This window comes from Triticum urartu, chromosome 6 (assembly GCF_003073215.2).
Source record: "Triticum urartu cultivar G1812 chromosome 6, Tu2.1, whole genome shotgun sequence".
Classification (NCBI taxonomy): Eukaryota; Viridiplantae; Streptophyta; class Magnoliopsida; order Poales; family Poaceae; genus Triticum; species Triticum urartu.
Genome location: NC_053027.1, coordinates 347,942,846 through 347,962,815, shown reverse-complemented (window position 1 = coordinate 347,962,815; position 19,970 = coordinate 347,942,846). Strand labels below are relative to the sequence as shown.

At 44.5% G+C, this 19,970-nt stretch overlaps 1 non-coding gene across 1 annotated transcript; it reads right to left on the bottom strand.

Annotated features, from left to right (window-relative positions):
* Positions 1-10,065: 10,065 nt before the first annotated feature.
* On the bottom strand, positions 10,066-10,169 carry LOC125517708. The gene has a single exon (XR_007287751.1). It is a non-coding gene; the product is annotated as a small nucleolar RNA R71 (small nucleolar RNA).
* Positions 10,170-19,970: the final 9,801 nt, after the last annotated feature.

Below are 19,970 nucleotides of genomic sequence, written 5' to 3'. Positions count from 1 at the left end.
AAAATGTTCCTGGCAGAATGTTTACATGTTAAGCATTTTTGCCGAGCTTGTTGTAGTTGGTCTGTGCATGCTATGTTGTTGTTCTTGACATGTCTAGCTTCTATGCCATGTCTACTTGCTAGGTGTATGCTTAGTTTGTCATGCAATGCCTTGTGGTGAGTGCATCGAGCTTGTAAACATGCCTACTTGATATCTGTTTTGCTATGTTCCAGTTTTCTGCTAAGTCTGAATCTGTTAACGATAATTGCTATGTTCACATGGTTGCCATTGTATTTTCTGATCCCTTTTGGCTTATGGTCAGTAAGGGACTTTTGTTGTATGCTTTGAATAGCTTCATGCCATGCCTTGATTTTCCATGATATGTTCCTGTAGCATGTTGTTATCTTGCTCTAAACATTGCTTCCTGATGTTAAATTCCTGACATGTTGTTATTTCACTAAGTCTGTAACCTGTTATCTTTTGCACTTTTGCCATGCTTGTTTGAACCTGCTATTGAGTGAATTAGCTGTAGCTCAGTGTTCATCTTTTGTCAAGCATCTTGAGTGGATCCCTGCCATGTATTTTGTTGCTATGTTAGAGTGTTGTAGCATGTTGTTCTTGATGCATTTAGATGGCCTCGTGCTGCTAATCGCAGATCGGTGCCATATTTGTTTTGCTTGCCATTTGCAAACCGTGCATCCGATTCCGGTGATCTTTATATCGATTTCGACTGAAATCAACTCGTCTTTCCAGTGGCACTCTTGGTTTTCCAAGTTGAGGCCAGGTTCAATCTTTCCCTTCCAAAGCATGCATATGCATTGCATATCACATCCCGCACATCATGCCATGTTTTGCATCATGTTGTTTGTGCATTGCACGTGGTTGATTGTTGTCTCCCTTTGCTTGTTGTTCTTGCTTGGGTAGAGCTGGGAGACGAGTACATGATCGAGGAGCCCGTTGAGTATGTTTACGAGGATCAAGTTAACGTCAACTCGGAGAACTTTGCAGGCAAGATGACCATACCCTCGAAATCACTTCTATCTTTGCTTGCTAGATGCTCACTCTATTGCTATGCCTATGCTACGATACCTACCACTTGCTTATCATGCCTCCCATATTGCCATGTCAAACCTTTAACCCACCTTGTCCTAGCAAACCGTTGTTTGGTTATGTTACCGCTTTGCTCAGCCCCTCTTATAGCGTTGCTAGTTGCAGGTGAAGATTGGAGTTTGTTCCTTGTTGGAACATGTTTATTGTTGGGATATCATTATTATATCTTGTCTATCTTAATGCACCTATATACTTGGTAAAGGGTGGAAGGCTCGGCCTTATGCCTGGTGTTTTGTTCCACTCTTGCCGCCCTAGTTTCTGTCATACCGGTGTTATATTCCTTGATTTTGCGTTCCTTACACGATTGGGTTATAATGGGAACCCCTTGTCAGTTCGCCTTGAATAAAACTCCTCCAACAATGCCCAACATTGGTTTTACCATTTGCCACCTAGCCTCTTTTTCCCTTGGGTTTCCGGAGCCCGAGGGTCATCTTTATTTTAAACCCCCCCCCCGGGCCAGTGCTCCTCTGAGTGTTGGTCCAAACTAGAGCCCTTTGCAGCGTCCCCTCGGGGAAACTCGAGGTTTGGTTTTAGTTGTACGGAGCGCTCATCTGAGTGTGCCCTGAGAACGAGATATGTGCAGCTCCTATCGGGATTTGTCGGCACATTCGGGCGGCTTTGCTGGTTTAGTTTTACCATTGTCGAGATGTCTTGTAACCGGGATTCCGAGTCTGATCGGATTATCTTGGGAGAAGGAATATCCTTCGTTGACCGTGAGAGCTTGTGATGGGCTAAGTTGGGACACCCCTTCAAGGATTTGATCTTTCGAAAGCCATGCCCGCGTTTATGGGCAGATGGGAATTTCTTAATGTCCGGTTGTAGATAACCTGAAACTTAACTTAATTAAAATGAATCAACAGAGTGTGTGGCCGTGATGGTCTCTTTTCGGCGGAGTCCACGAAGAGAACACAGTCTCGAGTTATGCTTGAACATAGGTTGTTCTAGGATCACTTCTTGATCATAGTTTCTCGACCGTGCCTTTGTCTTCTCTTCTCTTTCTCATTTGCGTATGTTAGCCACCATATATGCTAGTGCTTGCTGCAGCTCCACCTCATACCTTTTCCCCTTCCTATAAGCTTAAATAGTCTTGATCGCGAAGCTGTGAGATTGCTGAGTCCCCGTGACTCACAGATTACTTCCAAAACCAGATGCAGGGACCGATGATGCCATTCTAGGAGATTCGACTGAGCTCAAGTGGGAGTTCGATGAGGACTCAGGATGATACTACGTTTCCTTTCCAGATGATCAGTAGTGGTGCCCAGTTGGGGCGATCGGGGACTTTGTCGCATTTGGGGTTGTTCTTTATTTTGGTTCCATAGTCGGACCTTGAGTGTATCTGGATGAATCTAATGATATTTATGCATTTGTGTGACGTGGCGAGTGTAAGCCAACTACGTACCTCTTTTCCTTATTTATTACATGGGTTGTGTGAAGATTACCTCACTTGCGACATTGCTTACAATGCGGTTATTCCTATAAGTCGTGCTTCGACACGTGGGAGATATAGCCGCATCGTGGGCGTTACATGTTCAGCCGCACCGAGTGTGCCGCTTGGCCTCGACAGTTGTTGTAATGTAACTCTGTTCCGCTAGCATCAATAAAGCGGTTGTTATTCTGTACCAAGATGTTGTGTGTTGCCAGAAGACATGGTCTCTGGGCTGGCAATGCATGGTAAACCGGTCGCTGTTAGCCGGGGTGCCACAATGCTCGGTATCAGAGTCGCGCTGACTGTAGGCCACGCTAGACTACGACGCGCTAACTGGACGCTAGATACGAGTTTTAGTTGAGTGTCGGTACTAATTTGTGTTGATTGTTGTGTTGCATGCATTCGGTTTATATATATATTTATGCTAACCTGCTAATGGTTGTGGGTGTAGATGGCTCCGGTGCCGTATCCGTGCCAGTTGCAGCTGATGTCGTACACGTCACCGCACCTCCTTCGCAACATGTGGCGTTGGCTGTACCCTCTCGGAGACGACCCAGTCTATCATGTGTACCGGGAGCATCTAGCTGATTCAGTGTATGAGTATCACGAAGTGGTCACTCTGCGCACTAGTTCCGATTCCAGCTCTTACAGTCGCACTTCTCGGAGCGGTTATGCCTCCACCGCCTCTCAGGCAGTCCAGTTTGCTGCATTCGAGGTCCTTGTCGAGCTTCGCTACAACGAGGTCCGAATGCAGAACCACCCAGGTTTCTACTACTACCCATCTCTGCGCGACAACGGTCGTGTCCGTTTCCCTCTCATTGATCCGGACTCTGATAGTGTTGCTAGACACCTTGCTCGTTATGTCACTGCTAGCTATCTCATGATCCACGAGCTGGCTTGAGAGCTGACTCGTACTCGTACTGCTTTAGCCACTACTTTGGTCACTTCTAGATCCGCCACTACTCCGTCTTCACTGGTATTTACCCCTTATGTCCCAGTTAGTTCTAGCTCCCCTATTTCATCGGTTACTCCCCCGAGTAGCACGGGCGTCTCGACCGCGAACCCTCTCAGTACTCCTGCCGAGTGGGTCTCACTTCTCGCTACCCATGTAGCCCCGATACTTCATCCTACCCCTGCCCCTGAGGGAGAGCCCTCGAGGCAGCGCCGTCGTATTACCTTTAACCCAGAGGTTTCCGTTAACCACGTCAGTTCGGGATCCGAGACCGCTTCAGGGGAGGACTCCACAGCACCAGCAGAGCAGTAGTATCTTTGAGTATTCGCAGTTGTCTGGATGATGTATGGATGTAGTTGTACGAGTCATGATGTTTCGTTGCATGTATGGGAGTAGTGAACCAGTCATGTTGTTTACTTTTCATGTATGAGTCTATGTATAATTATGTTGAGACTTTATTCGCCCTAATTTTCGCTCTTCCGCTTTCTTCCGGTATTTGTCACTGGCTTTTCCCCAATTTTATTTTTGGGTGTTTCTCATCTCGATCATGTTGTATTGGGAAAAAATCACAACAGGATGATGCGGGGAGGCAGCAGTAGCAACATTCGTGAGGGAACTCCTGTTCGTCGTTCCGCATGACAGGCAGGACATTCTCCCGAGCCGTACGTTCAGCCACCACCTCCACCGCCTGATCCTCCCTCCACCGAGCAAATTCTGCGTATGTTTGAAGAGAAAAGAAACAATGATCTGATTGAAATATTGAGAAGTGTTCAAGCTATGGTGGGACAGAATGGAAATCAGAATGGTCATCACTCAAAGCTATCAGATTTTCAAAGGATCAATCGACCCAGTTTCAGTCAGATTATTGACCCATTGGATGCCGACGATTGGTTGCGCACAATGGAGAAAAAGCTTGAGATTGCCCGTACTGAAGGAAATGATAAAGTTCCATTTGTAACTCATTACCTTGAAGGCGCAGCTGCCATATGGTGGGAAAAATACAAAGGCCATGTGGCCGATTGATGAGGAAATCACCTGGGAGAAATTTAAGGATAAGTTCCGAAAATATCATATCCCTACTGGAGTTATGAAGGCCAAGCAACCTGAATTTCTCGCGCTCGTCCAAGGAAATCAGTTTGTGGCTGAATATCTGCAAAAATTCAATCATTTGGCCCGTTACTCTCTGTGTGACGTGGCCATCGAAGAAAGGAAGATTGACAGATTTCTTGGAGGTTTAAATCTGCAACTTCGGTGTGCTCTCAGTATGTTTGATTTCACGGATTTGCAAACTCTGGTGGACAAGGCGTTCATTGTTGAATGGGAGCACAAGCTTATATCTGATAATAGGCCTGCTAACGACCACAAGCGCAAGTTTGAGCCAAAGAAGGATGGGCCACCTGTGCAAAAGGCTCGTACCTGCAGCAGACTCAGGTGGAGTACAGGCCAAATTAGCAACAGAATGATAACAAGACCACCACCGAAGTCAAGAATATTGTGACCAATCCAATGCATGAGGAGCGTCAGCGCAATAATTCTTGTTTCATTTGCGGGCAGCACGGACATTATGCCAAGCAGTGCCCCAAGAACAACAAGACGAATGCCCTAAGCCAGCCGCAAGTCAACTTTATGGAGTCGTGGCCAAACCAGCAAAACTTCATCGGGCCTGTGCATCATATCTCCGCCGATGAAGCCCAAGAGAAGCCAGAAGTCGTCATTGGTATGTTTTCTGTTAATGACATACCTGCCATAATTTTATTTGACTCTGGGGCTTCCCATTCTTTTATTTCTCGGAGTTTTGCCGCCCAAAACAATTTTCCTTGCACAATTTTGGGCAAAAATATGCTGGTACAAACCCCGGGATCTATAATCAAGAACAATCTGGTATGCCGTGATCTGGAGATCAATATCAACGGGGTCTGCTTTCCAACATCTCTGATAATCATTGAGTATGAAAAGTTGGATATTATATTGGGTATGAATTGGTTGACCAAATATCAAGTTTGCATGAACTGCGCAACCCGAGAAGTCAATCTGACCAGTCTGGATGGGCAGCTCATCAAATTCTATGCTCGTAATAATATATCCAAGCCAGAATTAGTGTGCACTGCTGTGGTTGAATTGGAATTTATTCCTGTGGTCAGTGAGTACCCTGATGTGTTTCCAGAAGAACTGCCAGGCATGCCACCAGATCGGGAACTGGAGTTTGCCATAGATCTTGTGCCCGGAACCGCATCGTTATACAAGAATTATTACCGGATTCCCTCATCAGAATTAGTGGAGCTAAAGAAACAGCTTGACGAATTACTCCAGAAAGGTTATATTCGTCCCAGCTCTTCACCGTGGGGATCACCTGCAATTTTCGTGGGCAAAAAGGATGATAGTCTCCGTATGTGCATAGATTACCGCCAACTGAATGAGGTCACCATCAAAAATAAATACCCACCGCCAAGGATTGATGATCTATTTGATCAGCTCAGTGGGGCTAAGGTATTCTCTAAAATCGATTTACGGACCGGATATCATCAGCTCAAGATTAAAAAGGAAGATATTCCTAAGACCGCATTCACTACTCGGTACGGTCTTTACGAATATACCGTGATGTCCTTTGGTCTCACCAATGCCCCTGCTTTCTTCATGCATATGATGAAAAAAGTATTCATGGACTTCCTCGACAAATTCATGGTAGTCTTCATCGATGACATCCTCATTTACTCCAAGGGTGAAGAAGAACACAAGGATCACCTCCGAGCAGTACTACAACGGCTCCGCGACCATCAGCTATACGCCAAGTTCAATAAGTGTGAATTTTGGCTCAAGAAAGTTGGGTTTCTTGGACATGTACTATCCGCCGAAGGTATAGCCATGGACCCGAGCAAAGTAAAGGATGTGCTCGATTGGGTACCACCCACGACCGTGACACAGATCCGGAGTTTCCTCGGATAAGCTGGATACTATCATCGTTTTATTGAAGGGTTTTCCAAAATTGCTAAACCCATGACGGAGCTGCTCAAAAAGGATACAAAGTTCAAGTGTACAGAAGACTGTGAGAAGAGTTTTAATGAGCTGAAGATACGACTGACAACCGCACCTATATTGACTCTTCCAGACATTTATCGAAGCTTTGATGTGTACTGCGATGCCTCCAAACAAGGTATTGGTTGCGTGTTGATGCAAGACAACAAGGTAGTAGCATATGCATCGCGACAGCTATGACCTCATGAGGGAAAGTATCCTACTCATGATTTGGAATTGGCTGCAGTGGTTCATGCATTAAAAATTTGGAGACACTACCTCATTGGAAAAAGGTGCCAAATTTTTGCTGACCACAAAAGCCTCAAGTACATTTTGACTCAGCCAGATTTAAATCTTCGTCAGTGAAGATGGTTAGAGTTGGTCAAGGATTATGACCTTGGAATAAATTACCATCCAGGCAAGGCCAACGTCGTTGCTGATGTGCTCAGTCGAAAGCCCGTCAGCTTAAATGTCATGTTAAAATCATTACCCACCAAACTCCAAGAGGAGATCGCTCAGCTCAACTTGGTCATCATAGAGGCTGACCTCGCTAATATTTTGGAAGTTACCCCCACACTTGAGATGGAGATCTACGAGGCTCAGCCAGCTGACACCAACCTACAAAAATGTGCCAAGGGCCAGATGGCAAAGCAGGCCTCTGACTTCTCCAAGGACGTATTCGGTACCCTCCGATTTCGTGGACGTATTTGTGTGCCAAATCAACCGGACTTGAAGAAGAAAATCATGTCAGAAGCCCATGAATCTGCACATTCCATTCACCCGGGAGGTACAAAAATGTATGAGGATCTCAGACAAATATTCTGGTGGGATGAATGAAGAAAGACATTGCCTATTTTGTAGCCTATTGTGACATAGGCAACAAGGTGAAAGCAGATCATCAGAAGCCAGCCGGGCTTCTCCAACCACTGCCAGTTTCACAGTGGAAATGGGATGACGTTTGCATGGATTTCATCACAGGATTGCCTAGGATTCAACAAGACAAGGATGCAATCTGGGTTATAATAGACACCCTGACCAAGGTTGCTCATTTCATTCCGATCAGCACCAGATATAGAGCAAATGAACTTGCACAACTGTATGTATCCAGGATCGTCAGTCTGCATGGAGTACCCCGAACTATCACTTCCGACCGAGGTTCTTTGTTTACCTCCGCTTTTTGGTCCCGTCTCCATCAAGCCTTGGGGACAGCACTGAAATATAGTACTGCTTATCACCCTCAGACAGATGGATAGACAGAGCGGGTAAACCAAATACTCGAAGATATGTTGCGAGCCTATGTGCTAGACAAAGGTGCTAAATGGGAAGACTTCTTGCCGTATGCCGAGTTCTGCTATAACAACAGTTTCCAGATCAGTCTAAAGATGTCACCATACGAAGCTCTGTATGGCCATAAGTGCCTGATAAGCACATTTCATATATATAATTTGGGCATACAAATATACCATTTATTGAGTTCTGACCATCAATTCTTGCTAAGAAATACTGAATATTTGAATGATAATCATATAAGAGCATGTTGACTAGTGAATTGTTTCTTTTGCAGAAAAGTGTGCAAAGGCACTATAATTGTCAAGACGTTCTACTATGTGGCTAACGAGAAGAGAGAAGGGCATGAAAGAAGTGAAGAAAGGGACCTGAGCATGAAGGAAAGAAGAAACCGATGGCCAAAACTCAAGAAAGAAGGGATCTAATTGAGGCAAAAGTATAGAAGGAGAAGGGAAAAATCATAAAAGTGGCGGCTGAGAGAAGGGGAACAAAATCCCTAGCGCAACCAATTCTTTGGATCGGGCCTAGCACACACCTCTCTCCCTCACCCCTCCTTCTCCACCATCGGCCGCCACCGCCGCCAGGCCGGCGTGGCAGCACACCACCGCGCCAACAACACCCCTCACCACTAGCCGCTGCTCCACCACTTCACCATCGCCATCCATCCATCCATCACCCAGCGCCACTGCTGCACCACCCACCATCAGCGCCGCCACCTGAACCCCGAACCACCAGCAACCCAGGATGGTGCCATCCACCACTTCCACTCCTCCCTCTCTCTCTTGCTGCTCCTCCCTCTTGCTTCGCCCCTGCTGCTTCCCTTCTTCCCCACGCCTCTGCTGCTGCATCTTCCTTCTTCTCCAAGCCCCACTGCTGCTCTTCTTGCGATCTCCTCTGCTGCCCCTCGTCCCTACTGCAGATGCTCTTCCCTTCTCTCAACCTCACGCTGCTGCTCCAACTCCAAGAGCTGTTGCTCCTCTCCAATCCCCCCAAGCTGCTGCTCCTCTCTCTCCCACATTGCTGTTGTTCTTTCCTGAACAAAACGTCCTGCTGTTGTTCTTCACTTGTTACTATTAGAGTGTGTAATTTCTGTGAACATTTAGAGTGCAGACTTGATAGATTGTAATCTATTTTACACTGTTTCAATATATATGAATCGCCCGTTAGTTATTTGTCTGTTACATTCAGGTTACTAGTTGTGAATCTTGTTTTGTAATTGTTCATTGTGAAGTCAGATGTGTGAACATGCTTAATTCTTAGTCCCTGTGATAGCTCCAGTACATGTGTTTTTTATGTTGTCTCAATTTCTAGTATATATATATATATATAGTGCTCGTGATGTGCTCTTTCCTTGTATCTCAAATATGCTTCTGTCCCCAATCTTAAATGTTTGCTAGTGTATTTTTTTTCTCATTTGTTAGTCGATCTATCCATTGTGTGTAGTAATGAAAATCCTAAAAACATTGACTGGCAAGTTATTCTTCGCCCTGTCTTGTTATTTGCTTGTGTTGTTAAGAGGTGGGTGATCTTGTCCTACTTTGAGTGGGAAAACTTGTTTTATTTTCTTTTGTATTGCATTACCAAAAACCTTTTCGTCTGATCTAGCTTTAGCTGAGCACGACTATCGTCGCCTAGTCCCTGTGGAGAATTCGACATCCGTAGTTTGGGCGTAAAAAACTCCGCTATACTTATAGTTGATCATTTGGCGCCGTTGCTGGGGACTAGCGTCAAGCGATTGTGTTAGGCTATAGACTAGGTTTAGTTTATTTCATCGTTTAATTCACTCTGTATTTCTTTTTCAGTGTTTCTTTTTTTCCTTGGTGTTGCTTTGGCTTATGAGGATACTAATCTTCTGACTAGTGTTTGATGTTTATGAGCGTGTGTAGGAAATCATTAATCTTTGCAGGTTGTTCTATAGTTACACTCGGTTAAGATGGCATTGCTTCGTGATCTTTGGATGCCCAAAAGTCAATGCTATATCATACGACCAGTTTGGCCAACTATTGAGGCAGAGAACTTCGAGCAGAAACCTAGTCTTATTGCTTTGGTTCAACAATGTCAGTTTGGAGGACGGCCTACTGAGGATCCCTATGAGCACTTACACCAAGTCATGGAGTATTCAGATACATTCAAGTACCACGGAGTTCCTCAAGACGCAATCATGTGCAGGTTGTTTACATTCTCTCTCTGTGATGATGCTCGTGCTTGGTACCGATCCTTGCCATCAAGGTCATATAGTTGGATTGAGATATCACAAGCATTCTTGGATAAATATTTCCCACTACACAAGCAGTCCGTGATTCGAGATGATATCTTCAACTTTGTTCAGCGTGAAGGCGAGAGTTTGTATGATGCTTGGGAGAGGTACGAAGCCTTGTTCAGGAGATGTCCTAATCATGGGCTCGAGAGATGGTTAGAGCTGCAGATATTCTATAGAGCATTGACTTCGGACACTCGCGGTTACATTGATATGGCAACGGGTGGAGCTATTACAAACAAGACACTTCATGATCCTTTTCTGCTGATTAAGAGCATAGCTTTCCACCAACTTCAGTGGTACAATAAGAAGCCCACGTCTGATTCATTGGTTTGCTTGCAACAAATCACTTCATCTCAGCAAGAATCTCTTACACAAAAGCCGGAACAAGTTTCTCCATGTGACAAGATTGAGCTTTCATGGATTATCTTTGATGATGATGACACCATCCTAGTTGACACACACACTTCAGATCATATGGATACTAGCATTCTAGATTCAGTTTTGCATTGTGATGATTCTTCTGTGGATGAACCAGAGCTACAGTTAGTTACTTTGGATATTGAGGAGACACCTTTAGTTGATATTGATCATGTGCTGCTAGAGCCAGATATGGAAAAGTTTGCCTTCCATGATGTTAGCCGCATTGATTCCTCAACACCTGGGCCTGAGATGGAGAGCTTCATCGTTGATTATGGTGAGGTGGATTCAGATGTCAAGGAGCCAAGCTCCACTATTTCACTTGTTGCCACGAGTCCGGTGGAAATTTCTACTACCACACCTCACTTGGTATCTTCAATTGAGGTAGTCCTGAAGCTTCTTCCTAACTATCTCAGGTATGATCACTACTTTCTCAAAAAGATATGCCATATCATGGATACTGCCTATGCACCAAGCGATTTGTTGATGATAGATATGCCATATGCTTATGTGATAGGATACTCTATTGATGACTTAGAGGGCATTTTCCCTATCACTTGTATTGGCTTGTTTGTTGAGTTTTCTTTCAGGTTTACGCTTGTATACCATTCATTGCGAGCTGACCAAGTTCGAGATGACATCCCATGGGATCCTGGTGGATTCACGGCATGGTGATAAGGAGAAGCAATGGGCACACTCGAAGAAGAGTGAAGATGGAGCAGGCATGAGGATAGAGAAGCAAAAAGAGAAGAGCTGCAGTTTAGAGGGTGTCGAGCGAGTGCCACATTAAAGCCCGGTGAGCTGTTTCATGACCCCAATCTTAATATAGCATCCATTGATACATGCTGAAATCATTTGATATTTGGGTTGCTTGAGCCATTTCTTAAATGTTGTGCCATTGAATTTTACCTTTGACATATGGTGCTTGATGTGAATATGTGAACTGATTTCTGAATGCCTTGTAAACTAGTGATCTATACAATGATTGCTTTGCTGAAACTAGTGAGAACTATTAGTTTTGAGTGCTCAAATCCCTAGTGCACTAGTAAACTTAATCATTTTCTGCATTTACCTTGATACACCTAGATCACTATGTTCAGATGATGTATTTGTGCCAAGTGTGTACCCATTCAGAGCAATCACTTACTACTATGGACTAGCATGCTATGTTCCCTGGATCGGTAGCATGTGAACCAGATATGGTTGAGTGATGATTCTTGTTTTTATTCAAAAAAAAATTATATCTTATAATGAATAATAGTCTGACTACCTACAGTAGCATGTCATGTTCCCTGGATCGGTGGCATGTGAAATCGGGTTAGCTTGGGCAGTAATTAATAATAAAAATGTAATTGTTGAACCAGGTGTATACCATGTTCTTTGGATCGGTGGTATGTTCCTTTGGGGAGACAAACTAAAAAAACTAATAATTGGTCGAGCCAGGTGTATACCATGTTCTCGGGATCGGTGATATGTTCCTTTGGTGAGACTGATAAAATATTATCATTACTTCCTGCAAATTCAATAAGTGGTTCAACTACAATGTTTTGTTCCTGGTAATAAGTGATCTGATCACAAGTTTAAGTTCTTTTTGTTTTGGGGATCATGCTCTCTTTAGGAACCTTTTGGCACAATCAGCATTTGAGCTTGCTAATCTTCTTTTATCATTGTAAAAGTTTAAAATGGTCAAGTCTGCTAGTATCCTACTGCTTTGTAGCACTCTAACCATTAATTTTCACTAACTAAGTCTGAAACATGCACTATTTAGAGATCTACTTCACTTGACATTCTGTAGCCAGTTCACTATTCACTATCTAGTTCTTGTCATATTCCTTTGCTTGAGGACAAGCAAAGATTTAAGTGTGGGGGAACTTGATAAGCACATTTCATATATATAATTTGGGCATACAAATATACCATTTATTGAGTTCTGACCATCAATTCTTGCTAAGAAATACTAAATATTTGAATGATAATCATATAAGAGCATGTTGACTAGTGAATTGTTTCTTTTGTAGAAAAGTGCGCAAAGGCACTATAATTGTCAAGACGTTCGACTATGTGGCTAACAAGACGAGAGAAGGGCATGAAAGAAGTGAAGAAAGGGACCTGAGCATGGAGGAAAGAAGAAACCGAGGGCCAAAACTAAAGAAAGAAGGGATCTACTTGAGGCAAAATTATAGAAGGATAAGGGCACAATCAGAAAATTGGCAGCTGAGAGAAGGGGAACAAAATCCCTAGCGCAACCAATTTTTTGGATCGGGCCTAGCACACACCTCTCTCCCTCACCCCTCCTTCTCCACCACCGGCCGCCGCCGTGGCTAGGCCGGCGTGGCGGCGCGCCACCGCGCCAACAGCACCCCCCACCACTAGCCGCTGCTCCACCACTTCACCATCGCCATCCATCCATCCATCACCCATCGCCACCACTGCACCATCCAGCATCAGCGCCGCCACCTGAATCCCGAACCACCAGCAACCCACGCCGGCGCCATCCACCACTTCCACTCCTCCCTTTCTCTCTTGCTGCTCCTCCCTCTTGCTTCGCCCCTGTTCCTTCTCTTCTTCCCCACGCCTCTGCTGCTGCATCTTCCTTCTTCTCCAAGCCCCGCAGCTGCTCTTCTTGCGATCTCCTCTGCTGCCCCTCGTCCCTACTATTGCTGCTCTTCCCTTCTCTCAACCTCACGCTGCTGCTCCAACTCCAACAGCTGCTGCTCCTCTCCAATCCCCCCAAGATGCTGCTCCTCTCTCTCTCCCACACTGTTGTTGTTCTTTCCTGAACAAAACGTCCTGCTGTTGTCCTTCACTTGTTACTATTAGAGTGTGTAATTTATGTGAACATTTAGAGTGGAGACTTGATAGATTGTAATCTATTTTACACTATTTCAATATATATGAATCGCCTGTTAGTTATTTGTCTGTTACATTCAGGTTACTAGTTGTGAATCTTGTATTGTAATTGTTCATTGTGAAGTCAGATGTGTGAACATGCTTAATTCTTAGTCCCTGTGATAGCTCCAGTACATGTGTTTTTTTATGTTGTCTCAATTTCTAGTCTATATATATGTAGTGATCATGATGTGCTCTTTCCTTGTATCTCAAATATGCTTCTGTCCCCAATCTTAAATGTTTGCTAGTGTATTTGTTTTCTCATTTGTTAGTCGATCTATCCATTGTGTGTAGTAATGAAAATCCTAAAAACATTGACTTGCAAGTTATTCTTCGCCCTGTCTTGTTATTTGCTTGTGTTGTTAAGAGGTAGGTGATCTTGTCCTACTTTGAGTGGGAAAACTTGTTTTATTTTCTTTTGTATTGCATTACCCAAAACCTTTTCGTCTAATCTAGATTTAGCTGAGCACGACTATCGTCGCCTAGTCCCTGTGGAGAATTCGACATCCGTAGTTTGGGCGTAAAAAACCGAGCTATACTTACAGTTGATCAGTGCCACACTCCTATAAATTGGTTTCAGACTGGAGATAGTCGTATCTTCGGAACGGATCTCATGCTGGAAGCTGAGAAACAAGTTAGGGAAATCCGAGATAGGCTGCAATTGGCCAAATCTCGACAGAAGAGTTATTATGATGCCAAACATCGGCAGGTCAGTTTTGAACTCGGAGAACACGTATACCTCTGAGTCACTCATATGAAAGGAGTCAAGAGATTTCAGACTCGTGGAAAGCTGGCACCCAGATTCATTAGTCTATTCCCGATTATGTCTCGAGTGGGAACGGTTGCATATCAACTGGAACTACCCCCGGAATTGGCAGACATACACAACGTGTTCCATGTTTCGCAATTGAGACGATGCATATCCCTGCCTGAGAAAAGAACTACAATGGCTAAGATAGAATTGGAAAAAGATTTAACTTATGAACAAAGACCGTTCAAAATTTTGGATCAGATGGAAAGGGTCACTCGCAGTAAAGTCAGAAAATTTTATAAGGTTCAGTGGGAGCATCACACAGAGTCAGAAGCAACTTGCGAGCAGGAAGAATTCCTTAGGGATCAGTATCCAGAATGGTTTTCCCAAGAAACCGAATCTCGAGAACGAGATCCATTCTAAGTGGGGGAGGTTTGTGACAGCCTGGGTTTTGCCCTCTCTTATTTGCTTGATTTTTCATTTGAATTTTTTTGAAACTTGGAGTTTCTGAATCTTTTCATATGGACTTAAACACTTGGGCATCCATGGCTTTCACCCAAGTGCTTCACTTCCCTCCTAAACCATCATTTCACTTCTGACCGACCCCAAAAATAATCTTTGGAATATTTTTCTTAAAAGAAAAATATTCATTTTCTCTCAAAAACCCTAAGCCAGATCTGATTGCTTCAAAGCAACCCCAATTTTTATGGCTCAGAAAAATCTGAGATAATTCACAAATATTCTGTGAACCCTAGTGCACCTTCCTGAGCAAAAATATTTCATCACTTTTTAAAATATTTTTGCTACAGAAAATCTTTTCTATTCTGGACAAAAATGGTGGTTTCTACAGCAACTACCATTTTACTTGCTCCATTTGACCTGAACTTTCTTGTGCATCTTTACCTTAGTAACTTATCACTAGCCTCCAAAGCACAGCTTCAAACTCCAAGCCATTTGACCACAATAACATCACAAAGTTACTGACCAGAAACTTACTTGGTGTGTGAAAACTTCTCTACTGCACCTGGATCCAAACCAAATTGTGGTAACACTCAAAACTACCATGAACAACATGCCAGACATTGAGTTTATGCTTAGATCGACCTGATGTCATAGTTCACTCGGTGACCGCGTTCGTCCAGGCGTGCTGGCATGCAGCCGACGCGCTCTGCGACGCGCCCGAGCCTCTGTTGCTCGCGTGCTCGCTTCCCCGCCTGCCTAACCATGCCAAACCTCGCCACCATCATCGTCTCAACGTTCTTAACTCCTCCCTGGCGCTCGCCGAAGCCGGAGCTCGCCGCAGCGAGCACGGGCAAGGTCCGGCCAGCACAACAGTGCGGAGCGCGCTGTGCTCGTCACCATCCTCTTGATCATGTGCTCGTCTCCGCCCACCCACAGTGGTCGCGTGACCTCCGTCGCCTTCTCCCCCTCTCATTGACGTCACTCGTCGTCGGGCGCTGTGGACAGGTGTCCACCGGTGGAGCTCGAATCACCCTCGCCGCTCGCCTATATATAGAGCCCTCCCCAGCCTCCTCGAGCACCATCCAGCACTCACACACACACCACGATCGAGTAGGAAGCCGGAGCCCGGCCGGGCAGTCCTCGGGCCGCCGTCCCCGAGCTCGAGCTCGCCGGCGATCCCCTTTGGTCGCCGCAGTATCTCCAGCCCCTCCCAGGCATGGGCGACCCCTCGAGGGCCTCCACCTCTCTCTGGTGAGGCCGTCTCGCCCGCTTGGGGCCCCTGGAGTGGCCTCTACTCGCTGTCTTCCTCAACTCCGATGACCTCCACGTTCTGCCTCCGCTTGCGAGGTCAATTCCGACACTGTCCGACCAGCCCTAGCCATGCTACTGGTACGGGCAGGTGCGCCTCAACCCCCTCTTGCCATCCCTCCCTCTCGTTTGGGCCAAGGAGCCCTCGTCGCCGGCGAGAGCTTCGGTGAAGCCACGTCCCCCTCTGTTTCCTTCTCCCTCTTCATCCACCTGACTAGCGGGGCCCGCTAGTCAGCCACTCTGTATGCGCGCGAAATGGTACGAGTGGTGGTGCCCCTGGGCTTTACGCCTTCGACGTCACCCCCAGTCTATTTCTTTTATTCAAATTCATTTGAATTTACAGAACACTTCAAACAGTTATAACTCTTCAACCATAAGTCCAAATGAATTGATTCTTTTTGCATTGTATTCTTTGATTAGAAATCTAGCAGCTCACCAAAGATGAGATTTTTCTGAGCTGTCTGGAATTTCTGGAGATTTTCAGAAATGTTCTTGATACTTTCTTTTTGTGTTTAAAATTATTTTCAAAAGGTGAAGCTTGTCTTGAGGATCACCAGGAGGTTTGTGAACCTCGTCTGCACTAAGGCAAGCCACAGCAACATTTTCATGGTGCCATTTCAATATTTGTGATTTTCTTACTTTAGTGAAATGATTAATCCATGCATTTAAATAATTATGGAGTTATTTATACTCTGTTAAATATTGGTTAGTTGTTATGCTTGATTTACAGAATGGTTGAAACTAGTTTAGTGGATAAAGGAAGTTAAGATTTATTTGAGGTGATGATAGAAATAATTTTGTTATGCATGTTAGCAATTATTTTAAAGCTATGTTTTTTCCTTAATAGATTGATAAAAATTTATTAGAAAATAATCTGTTAAATACTTCTTTAATCATATTACTTGTCTTAGAGAATGTTTCAACCCAACTTAGTGAGAAAGAAAGTAAGAGTTGTTGATAGTGAAATCTTTTTGACAAGCATATGAGAAATTTATCGGAGTTACTTTCTTGCGTAAGAAATTAATAAAACTTGTTGCAAAATATTTTGGGTTAAGTTGTGAGTCATTCGAGCAAGTAGAGTAATTTGAGTTGTTGACGTTATGCTTGGTGTGTATAAGGATGACATCGGTCATTTTTATCATTATATGATGCATGTGTTGTTTTGCATTTCATGGCATGCTATGACACCGGTCATTTTTAGTTTAAAGTTAAACCTTAATATAACTAAACTTGAATATACCATTGACTGGGTCATGGTGCCGCTGAATCGAGTTTCTTTCCAGTGCAACCACATTTGCCTTTGTGGGAAAGCCTTGATTCGGTTCATTGACACGGCCTCTGGTCGGTGCCTCCATCTAGGGAAGGTTATGTCGTGCTTGCCCTGGCCCGGTAAGCAAACATAATCTTGTGTGCTCGTTGATGAGATTATGGTACCGAGTCCCCAAGTGGGAGTGTTTTGATCACGACGGTGGTCGGGGTGTCTTTGGTAGATACGGGGCCACCCAGGACCAGCCTGTTGGGGATTTGGGTCGGAGTGGCCGGGAGAGTGCTGTGGCAATGGAGGGGTTTTGTTGGAATGCCGTTGGTCCACCCGAATGGGAGTGCGAGGCCATGGGTTCCGTGGTGTGGGTACAGTGTGCTACCTCTGCAGAGTGTGTAATCTATCGATAGCCAAGTCAACGGTCACGAACACCTCGTAGTAGGTCCCACCATGAGTAAACGTTTAATAAAAATTGGACACTAAGTTGTGAACTTTGCATGGTTGATGGATGGCAGAAAGGCCATCGAGGCATTTGGGACCAAATGATGGTCGTGGTTGTGATCGCCGTAAGGATCACGAGTTGTTCTTGAGAAAGACCACTTTGGTGGTGTGTTTGTGATCCAGAGATGATCACGGTTGGTAAGCTGTCCCGAGGGACGTTCAAGCATGACCACAGCATGTTGACATACAGTGTTGCATTTTTAATAATTGGTTAAATATCATGATATTGTTTGTCATTACGATTATGCCTGTTGTGAGCTTGCAAGTACATTCAATGTACTCACTTGGCGTGTCATGCCAGATTTCAGGAAAGTATCGTTGGAGAGGAGCGTTGTTTGAGTCTAGATCGTGTCCACATCGGTGTCCCTGTGATATGGAGCTTCCGCCATGACGTTATTCCTCTGCCATGTAGTTGTTCGGATCGAGGCCCCTTTATGTTTGCTAAATAATGTACATATTGTTCAGCCGCACCGAGTGTGCCGCTTGGATGTAACTATGTTCCGCTAGCATCAATAAAGCGGTTGTTATTCTGTACCAAGATGTTGTGTGTTGCCAGAAGACATGGTCTCTAGGCTGACAATGCATGGTAAACCGGTCGCTCTGAGCCGGGGTGCCACACGCCATGACTGCCCTAAGACGGGCAAAGGCATGGAAAGTAGATCTTGATCTAGAGGACTTAGCGAATGGCTGCGCCAGTGTGATAGAAGAAGGGTCTCCCTTCAGCGCTGATGATTTTACACAAATAGCAAGGGAAATGCGTCCAGTAGCAAGCAAGCTGGCCGAAGAAACAGATCTATCCGAATACCAGGCGGCTTATGATGCTGAGAACAAGAAGGTGAAAGCGCCGGTTCATCAAGAAGTGAATCTTATCCCGCCGACTTGTAAGCATACCTTCGCTTCTTATATTGATCCATCAAGTCTTATAGACGATGAGGCTGTGTTTAGAGCTTTGACCGTTATCAACTCAGCTACGCCTGACTTCCAGCCAATGGATAATCAAGGAGATGAAGACAAAGACGCGCAGGATGACCCGGAGGCTTTGACCCGCCAAGACTAGAAGTCTTAATTCATGAGTTGGTTTTTGTGTATCTCAAAAACACCTTATTGTTTTGCAGCCATATGATTCCTTGTAATAGGCTAGTTTGAACAATCCTGGTCTGTCACGCCATTGTGCGTGTTTATTTGCATAACATTGCCGATACATTATTCAAAAACCTGCCACTTATGCTTATAATATCATCAACTATGCAAAGCATGCTTATCATTTTTTCCTGCGCATAAGCAGATAACAAGTGCCCTGACAGTTTACCCTAGGGCAGGTCACAATACCCCATATAAAAACCACTAATGACTAAATAGTCCATAACCAGGGCCGATTTATCAAAAACTCATACAATCACAACAAAAAAAATCATACATGTGATATTTGTTCACACTGTCGGCTTATCATGCGTCATGCAATAAGGGTCACAACCCAAAGATTGAGAGCACAATGCCCTGTTTAATTTATTCATACCGCCGGCTTACAATGCCATATGCAGCAAGGGGTAACATCCCAAATCTTAGAGACAGTACTCCAAGCACATAATCATAACACACTGGCGACTTAAAGTCCAAATCCAGGTCCGGTTAATAAAACGCTAGATAGATTCATATATGAACCATAAGGTAACATGGCCCTAACCAGTTTTTCAACCATGTATCAACAAGGCCCAAAAGATGAACCTCAAAAACTGTTCAAACCAAACATAAACCAGAAAACAAGGCATTCATAGGCTGCCAAGCCTCAATGTCAAGTGCTATTCAAGGGTCACATAGCCGCTGAGTTAAACCTTAATTCAAACCCGTAAGTCGGACCTCACATGACCAATCGCCGTTTTAACTTTGACAAATTCAGCATCTTTATAAGATTGATTTTCAAGAGTACGTCGAGTCATTCCAGGATTACCTAGTCGGAGTGGCAGGCAAACAAAGGCAGGATAACCTGGATTTTTGGTGAATACACCTGGCGTCCAAGCCTATTACAAGGGACAACAAAGCCCTGTTCATTAACGAGGAGCCCCCAAGTAATATTTCATTCCAGGTGTATAAGCTGGATTAATAGGGTAGTCATAGCTATGCTCAATGAGTAGGAAGCCCCCAAGTATTTTGTAATTATGGCATACAAGCCGGATCAAGAGGGTAGTCATAGCTACGCTCAATAAGCAGGAAGCCCCCAAGTGATCGTATGAAGGGACAATAAAGACTCATATTCTCAGAAATGAAACGACAGAGGCCCTGAATTATCAGGGATGCCGGCTTTATTATATTCATCGTAATATATACATGGACAAAGTATGTACATCACAAGAGCCG